The sequence below is a fragment of the Octopus sinensis genome, linkage group LG10 (assembly GCF_006345805.1).
Source record: "Octopus sinensis linkage group LG10, ASM634580v1, whole genome shotgun sequence".
Lineage (NCBI taxonomy): Eukaryota > Metazoa > Mollusca > Cephalopoda > Octopoda > Octopodidae > Octopus > Octopus sinensis.
In genome coordinates this window covers 22,598,856-22,606,355 of record NC_043006.1, presented here as the reverse complement: position 1 = coordinate 22,606,355, position 7,500 = coordinate 22,598,856, and positions in this window count along the sequence as shown.

Sequence of the window (7,500 nt, the reverse complement as noted above, 5' to 3'; positions counted from 1 at the left end):
TTAAATAAAATGTGACAACAAAGCCAAGGCAGTGTGATGTTCCTAAGACATTTTATAAAGAGAAAGGTTGTCTTACAGCTGTTTCGGGGATATAAAAGATATCCCATCATCAGAGATGATATGAGAGAGTTAAATAGAAGGAAATAGTAGAGTTCAGTATAAGAAGTTATTCTGGAAAGGGAGAGATATAGGAAGTATAAACGGAAATATAAAAATAAAAATAAAGATATATGCTGGATGTTAAACTTACTGTTTCATTATCCAAGGAATGTGTTGTGTAGAATGGGTAAAAGACTTCTTGTCCATGGTATGTAAGTTCCAATGGGAGTTCATATTTTATTATATACATACATGGCAGATGTCAAACGGTGAAATGAAAGTTTATTTTACTTTATCTCAACAAAAATCAATGCAGTTAATCAAAGTATGCACCTAAATTATCAATAAAATTTTGCTGTTTTATCGGTAGCTTATTTATGCTGGCAGTGAAGAATTCTGGAGAGTAAGAGGTGATGAACTCACAAAAGGCTGTTTTGGCAACTTCTTCAGACTTGAAGTGTTTTCTTTGCGAAAAGTTGTCTAATGCTTGAAAAATGTGATAGTCAGTTGGTGCAAGGTTTGGTGAATATGGTGGAAGACAGAGTATTTCCAAGTTCAATTCCTGTAACTTGAGTAGCGTCCTTTGTGCAACATGTGGTCGGGCATTGTCTTGAAAGAGAATTTGCCTGTCTCTATTGACCAATCTCACTTATTTAATAGCAAGTTCACTCACCATTTCATCAAATTGGTTGATGTATACATCCACTGTATGTGACTTACCAATGTCTAATGAAGCTGTAGTGGATGACACCAGCACTGAACCACCAAACAGACACCATTAGCTTTTTTTTGGTGAATATTCTTTTTAGATTGCTATTGTTGAAAAGAGTCCATTTTTCACCACATGTAGCAATACGCTGCAAAAATGGTTCACTTTTATGCTGTGACAGCAAATAACAACAAGTTTCAAGACGGCGTCTCACTTGATGCTCGTTCAGTTCATGTGGTACCTACTTGTCCAGCTTCTTTACCGTGACAATTTGTTTCAGATGGTCCAATACAGTTGCAATCAAAACATCAAACCTTGCTGCTATCTCACGCATAGTTCGAGATGTATCCGCTTCCACTACAGTCTCCAGCTCATCATTATCCACCTTGGTCTCAGATCTACCACAGGACTTATTTTCAGGAGTAAAGTCATCAGAGTGGAACTTCTCAAACCATCGATGTACAGTGTGCTCATTTGTCACATTTTCACCAAACACCACATTGATATCTTGAGCTGTCTGGAATGCATTGGTTCCACAATGGAACTCATATTCATAAACAACACAAATTCTTTAATAATAATAATAATGAAATTACTGTATACAGTGCTCAGGTGCATCCCAGCTTGTCAAAAAGTGCGTATAAAGTATATGCAGTAATGTACAAATGTCTGGAAAGCGAACAATGTATGAGTCAGATACATGCTTGTGTGTATGGAGGGGAGAAAATCAGGTGTAGTGTTGGCGAATCTCAGAAAGCATGGAAGTTTTGAAGGATGCAGTGCTCTGACAGCTAACAACTGATGCCGGCAGTTTGTTCCATGCTTCAGCAACTCTCAGCATGAAAAAATGTTTCCTAAAGTCATGGGAGCTGTGCTGTTTTCTGACTTTGTAAATATGTCCACGGGTGTTAGACGGGTGGAGTTTGAAAAGGTGCTCAGAGTTATTGTTTGTAAGATGGTTGATAATTTTATGGGTGTCTGCCAAGTCAGCTGCCAGACGTCGGAGTTTCAATGTGTCTATGCCCAGGGAAGTAAGGCGTTCAGAATATGGCAAATGCTTGATGGAGGGTATTCTTTTGGTTGCACGTTGCTTAACTATCCATGGGTTCAGAAAAATTGATTTACAAAAGAAAACTTACATTATATTCAGACACTATGAATTGAATTTCGAAAAGTGACAATGTAACTCTTCAATGTTGTAAAACAAAGAATTGTCAGGATAAAACATCAGAGTTAACGACTGTCAAACTTGGTGCATAAGAAAATCGAACATTTCATTCTGAATGACCTAATATATATATTTGCAAGTGTGTGTGTGTGTGTGTGTGTGTCTGTGAGTGTGTGTGTGTATGTGTATGTGTGTTTGAATCATCATCATCATCATTGTCGTTTAACATTTGCTTTTCATGCTGGCACGGGTTGGATGGTTTGACTGAGGGCTGGCAAGCCAGAATGCTGAACCAGGCTCCAATCTAGTCTGGCAAAGTTTCTACATGTATGTTGAAAAGAAAAGGCGCAGGAGTGGCTGTGTGGTAAGTAGCTTGCTAACCAACCACATGGTTCCGGGTTCAGTCCCACTGCGTGGCATCTTGGGCAAGTGTCTTCTGCTATAGCTCCGGGCCGACCAATACCTTGTGAGTGGATTTGGTAGACGGAAACTGAAAGAAGCCTGTCGTATATATGTATATATATATATATGTGTGTGTGTGTATGTGTTTGTGTGTCTGTCTTTGTCCCCCTAGCATTGCTTGACAACCGATGCTGGTGTGTTTACGTCCCCGTCACTTAGCGGTTCAGCAAAAGAGACCGATAGAATAAGTACTGGGCTTACAAAGAATAAGTCCCGGGGTCGATTTGCTCGACTAAAGGCGGTGCTCCAGCATGGCCACAGTCAAATGACTGAAACAAGTAAAAGAGTAAAGAGTATGTCGTCTTTGGAAAGATTTATTTAGATTTACTTAGATAAGTGTAGATAAATCCTTTTAAAGACACCAAGTGCATTGCAACTTCCTTTTATACCTTTTTTGTTGTAGAGTTTTCATTTACCAGCTCCATTCACAAGGCTATGATCACTCCAAGGTGACCATCACCTAAAACAACATCTCCATGACAACAGATTCTACCACCATCCTTACCACCACCACCCCACCACCACCACCACCACCACCACCACTGTAATCACTATAAGGATAACTGCAAACATTCTTACCAGTACCGCAACTACTATCAACACAACCACCACTGTCATCACTATCACGATGACCACTATCCCCATATCAACAATCATTACTACTACTACTACTACTACTACTACTACTACTACTACAACAACAACAACAACTACTACTACTACTACTACTACTACTACTACTACCACTACTGCTGCTGTTGCTGCTGCTGCTGCTACTGCTGCTACTGTCGCCGCCGCTGTAGCCGCCGCCGCCACCACCACCACCATTACTACTACTACTACTACTACTACTATCATTATCATTCATCTTTACCACAACAATCAATCATGATCATTGGCAGTAGCATCATCACCACAACCACCACCATTAATCACCATCATCACTACCATCACTACCATCGCTACCATTATCACCATTACCTTCACCTCCATCATTACACCATCACCATCACTTCCATTCACCATGATTACCACCACCACAACCGGCACCACCACAACCTCCACCACCACAACCGCCACCACCACATTTACACCAACGACACCATCACTGGTGCCATGTGCAGCACCACCACCACAAGAACCACCATCATCTCTACTACCAACCAAACACTACCATGAGCATTCAATCTTATTTCACACATTCCTTCTTTCAGTTGTATTTCATTCAGATAATTTCATTCCACCTGCTTCAACATCTCTCAAATGTTTCTCATCTGCTGTCTTTCATTACCATAGGCCATCATTCTCTGTAAGGCCCCTTTCGATGGGAACATTTTGTTATCTTTGAGAGATAACACCTTCTTTCAGTGAGCCATCTGCTAGGCTCTCCCTAACGAGCACCTGGCAAGAGGAATGGGGGGAACATTACATGGGAGAGCACTGTTGATTGGAAGCACAGCTGGTAGAGAATTGTTAAGTCTTTCACTAACCCTTTTGTTACCATATATCTTTCTTTTCTTTTATTCTATTATTCTTTTATTTGTTTCAGTCATTTGATTGCGGCCATGCTGGAGCACCGCCTTTAGTCAAGTAAATCTACCCCGGGACTTATTCTTTGTAAGCCTAGTACTTATTCTATAGGTCTCTCTTGCCGAACTGCTAAGTTACAGGGACATAAACACACCAGCATCGGTTGTCAAGCGATGTTGGGGGCACAAACACTGACACACAAACATATACACACACATACATATATATATATATATATATATACATATATACGACAGGCTTCTTTCAGTTTCCATCTACCAAATCCACTCACAAGGCTTTGGTCAGGCTGAGGCTATAGTAGAAGACACTGGCCCAAGATGCCATCCAGTGGGACTGAACCCGGAACCATGCGGTTTGTAAGCAAGCTACTTACCACACAGCCACTCCTACGCCTATACCACACAGCCACTCCTACGCCTATACCACGCAGCCACTCCTACGCCTATACCATACAGCCACTCCTAAGCCTATACCACACAGCCACTCCTACGCCTACACCACACAGCCACTCCTATGCCTATACCACACAGCTACTCCTATGCCTATACCATACAGCCACTCCTACGCCTACACCAGACAGCCACTCCTACGCCTATACCACACAGCCACTCCTACACCTATACCACACAGCCACTCCTACGACTATACCATACAGCCACTCCTACGGCTATACCACACAGCCACTCTTATGCCTATACCACACAGCCACTCCTACGCCTATACCACACAGCCAGCCCTACGCCTACTCCTCACAGCCACTCCTATGCCTATACCATACAGTCACTCCTACGCCTATATCATAGAATTCAGTAAAATAATAACGCCATATGAAGAATTTGGTAAAATAATAATGATTCTATTCATTCTTAAAATGTTTTAATAGATTTGATCGTGAATATCTGATCATTGCTGGCTGTCTTGATTGAAGAACACCTGCTCCCTGTAGACAATGTTTGTCCATAATACACGTGATTCACCGATGTAAATGGACTTTAAAACACTGCAATATTTTGATATGTTCTTGTTTGGATTCTCACTGTTCCATGTACCCTTCATGAATTAATAGCTGTTTGGTAGATATCAGCTGCATCAGTAAATAATTTGTTAGCTGATTCCTATAAACAAGAGTTTGTACACTTGTTAGATTCATCTGTTTGTGGAATAGCTTTGACTGAAGAGACACACAATGAGGTTGAAACACTGCATTGTCTAAAGAGCAGAGGGGATCTCCAATGGTGTGAGACAACAGTGATCACATAAACATGTTCAAATCTGTGAGAACATATCAAGAATGAATAGATATACTCTTTTTACTCTTTTACTTGTTTCAGTCATTTGACTGTGGCCATGCTTGAGCACCGCCTTTAATCGATGAACTCGACCCCGGGACTTATTCTTTTGTAAGCCCAGTACTTATTCTATCGGTCTCTTTTGCCGAACCGCTAAGTAACGGGGACATAAACACACCAGCATCGGTTGTCAAGCAATGCTAGGGGGACAAACACAGACACACAAACACACACACGCATATATATATATATATACATATATACGACGGGCTTCATTCAGTTTCCGTCTACCAAATCCACTCACAAGGCTTTGGTCGACCCGAGGCTATAGTAGAAGACACATGTGGTTGGTATACAAGCTACTTACCACACAGCCACTCCTGCGCCTATAATAATATGTTATTATTTTATGAAATTCTTCGTAAATACTGAGCACTGTATACAGTTAGAACATTGGACAAAATGCCATTCAGTACTTTTCGTTCACTACATTCTGAGTTCAAATATCACCACATTCAATTCGCATTTCATTCATTCAAGGTTGATAAAATAAGTACCAGTCATGTACTGGGATTGATGTAATCAACATACCCTAACCCCTCAAAATTGCTGGCTTTGTGCCCAAATTTGAAACAATTATCATTATCATTATTATTATTATGATAGGGCATACAATTTTAGTTTACAGGTATTCTATCATAATGTTTGATGACAACAAGTCTCTTCAAATCTCAAGAAACTTTCTAAAGAAGATTCTTGCAGAGTATTGGATGACACTTTTCAGTGGTTTGACCATGTGAGTTTCTGTTCCAATTTCTTTCAGTCTTTTTAGGTAGCATTTTGGGCTTTGTGCCAAGTGTACCAATTACTATTAGAGTAATTGTTGTCATGGTCTTCCATAGTCTCCTCAGCACTCTGGCTAGATTCTGATATTTCCCAATTTTTTCAATTTCTTTGGTATCGATTCTACTATCACAGGAAATTGCAAAATCAATGATCATACACTGTTTGTTTATTTTGTCCTCTATAATCATGTCTGGTATTTTTTCCTCAGTAGTATGGTCGGTCTTTATGGGAATCTAGTGATTCGCATTTTCTATTAGAGCTGCTGATTCATATCTATGCCAATTTTCTGTTGCTTTGAAGTCACATACTCAGTTAACATCCCAATGCATTCTTTTGTTTTCACAGTCATGTCTGCAATTATACTCCTTTTGTGCTAGCGTACTGCACTCAATCAAAAATGTGATTGATACTCTCATTTCATTTCATGCCGATTCTACATTTGCTATCTGACTGAGTTTTGCCAATCTTTGCCTTTATCAGACTTCTAGAGGCTAGCTCCTGAGCAGTTATAATTAGTGTTTCTGTTTCTTGGTTTAAGTTCCCATCCATCAACCAAAGCCAACGACCTTCACTTCCAGCATTCTCAGTTTGTTGTATGAATTGGTCATGTAATTCCATTTTTGCCATTTGTTTATTCTGCTGTGCTTCCTTTTCTCTTTGAATTCTCCTACTGTTTCAGTCATTTTTTGGGGTATCTCTGGCTGCTGAAAGTATTCTTTCTTTACTTTGCACAACATAATTTTTCAGACCCAGTATCACAGTACCAAGAATGTCTTCTGTGTTCAGTAATCCTCTACCACCTTCTCTTCTTGGCAAATAGAGTCAGTTGGTATTGCTTTTAAGATGGTAAGCATTGTGCAGTGTTTGCAGCTTTCTGGTTCTTCTATCCATGTTTTGCTGCTCAATCTTTGTCCATTTCAGAAAAGGAGCAGAGGTTCTCACTACTGGCTTTAATGAGGTTCCTGCCATTTGACTTTTCTTAATTCTACTCTTGTACTCGTTGGTGACATTCTCCCTCATTTCTCCATTACCATACCTATTTCTTTACTACCCACAAGGGGCTAAACACAGAGAGGTCAAACGGATTAAGTCGATTGTATCGACCCCAGTGCGTAACTGGTACTTAACTTATCGACCCCGAAAGGATGAAAGGCAAAGTCGACCATGGCGGAATTTGAACTCAGACGTAACAGCAGACGAAATACTGCTAAGCATTTCGCCCGGCATGCTAACGTCTCTGCCAGCTTGCCACCTTTCTCTATTACCATACCATCTTGCAGCACTCCCAGGTATTTCCATTCCTCATTATTCTCCAGCCATCCGATTACATTGTCTTGTAGTAATTTTATTCGATCAGACTTTATCTTCCAGACTCA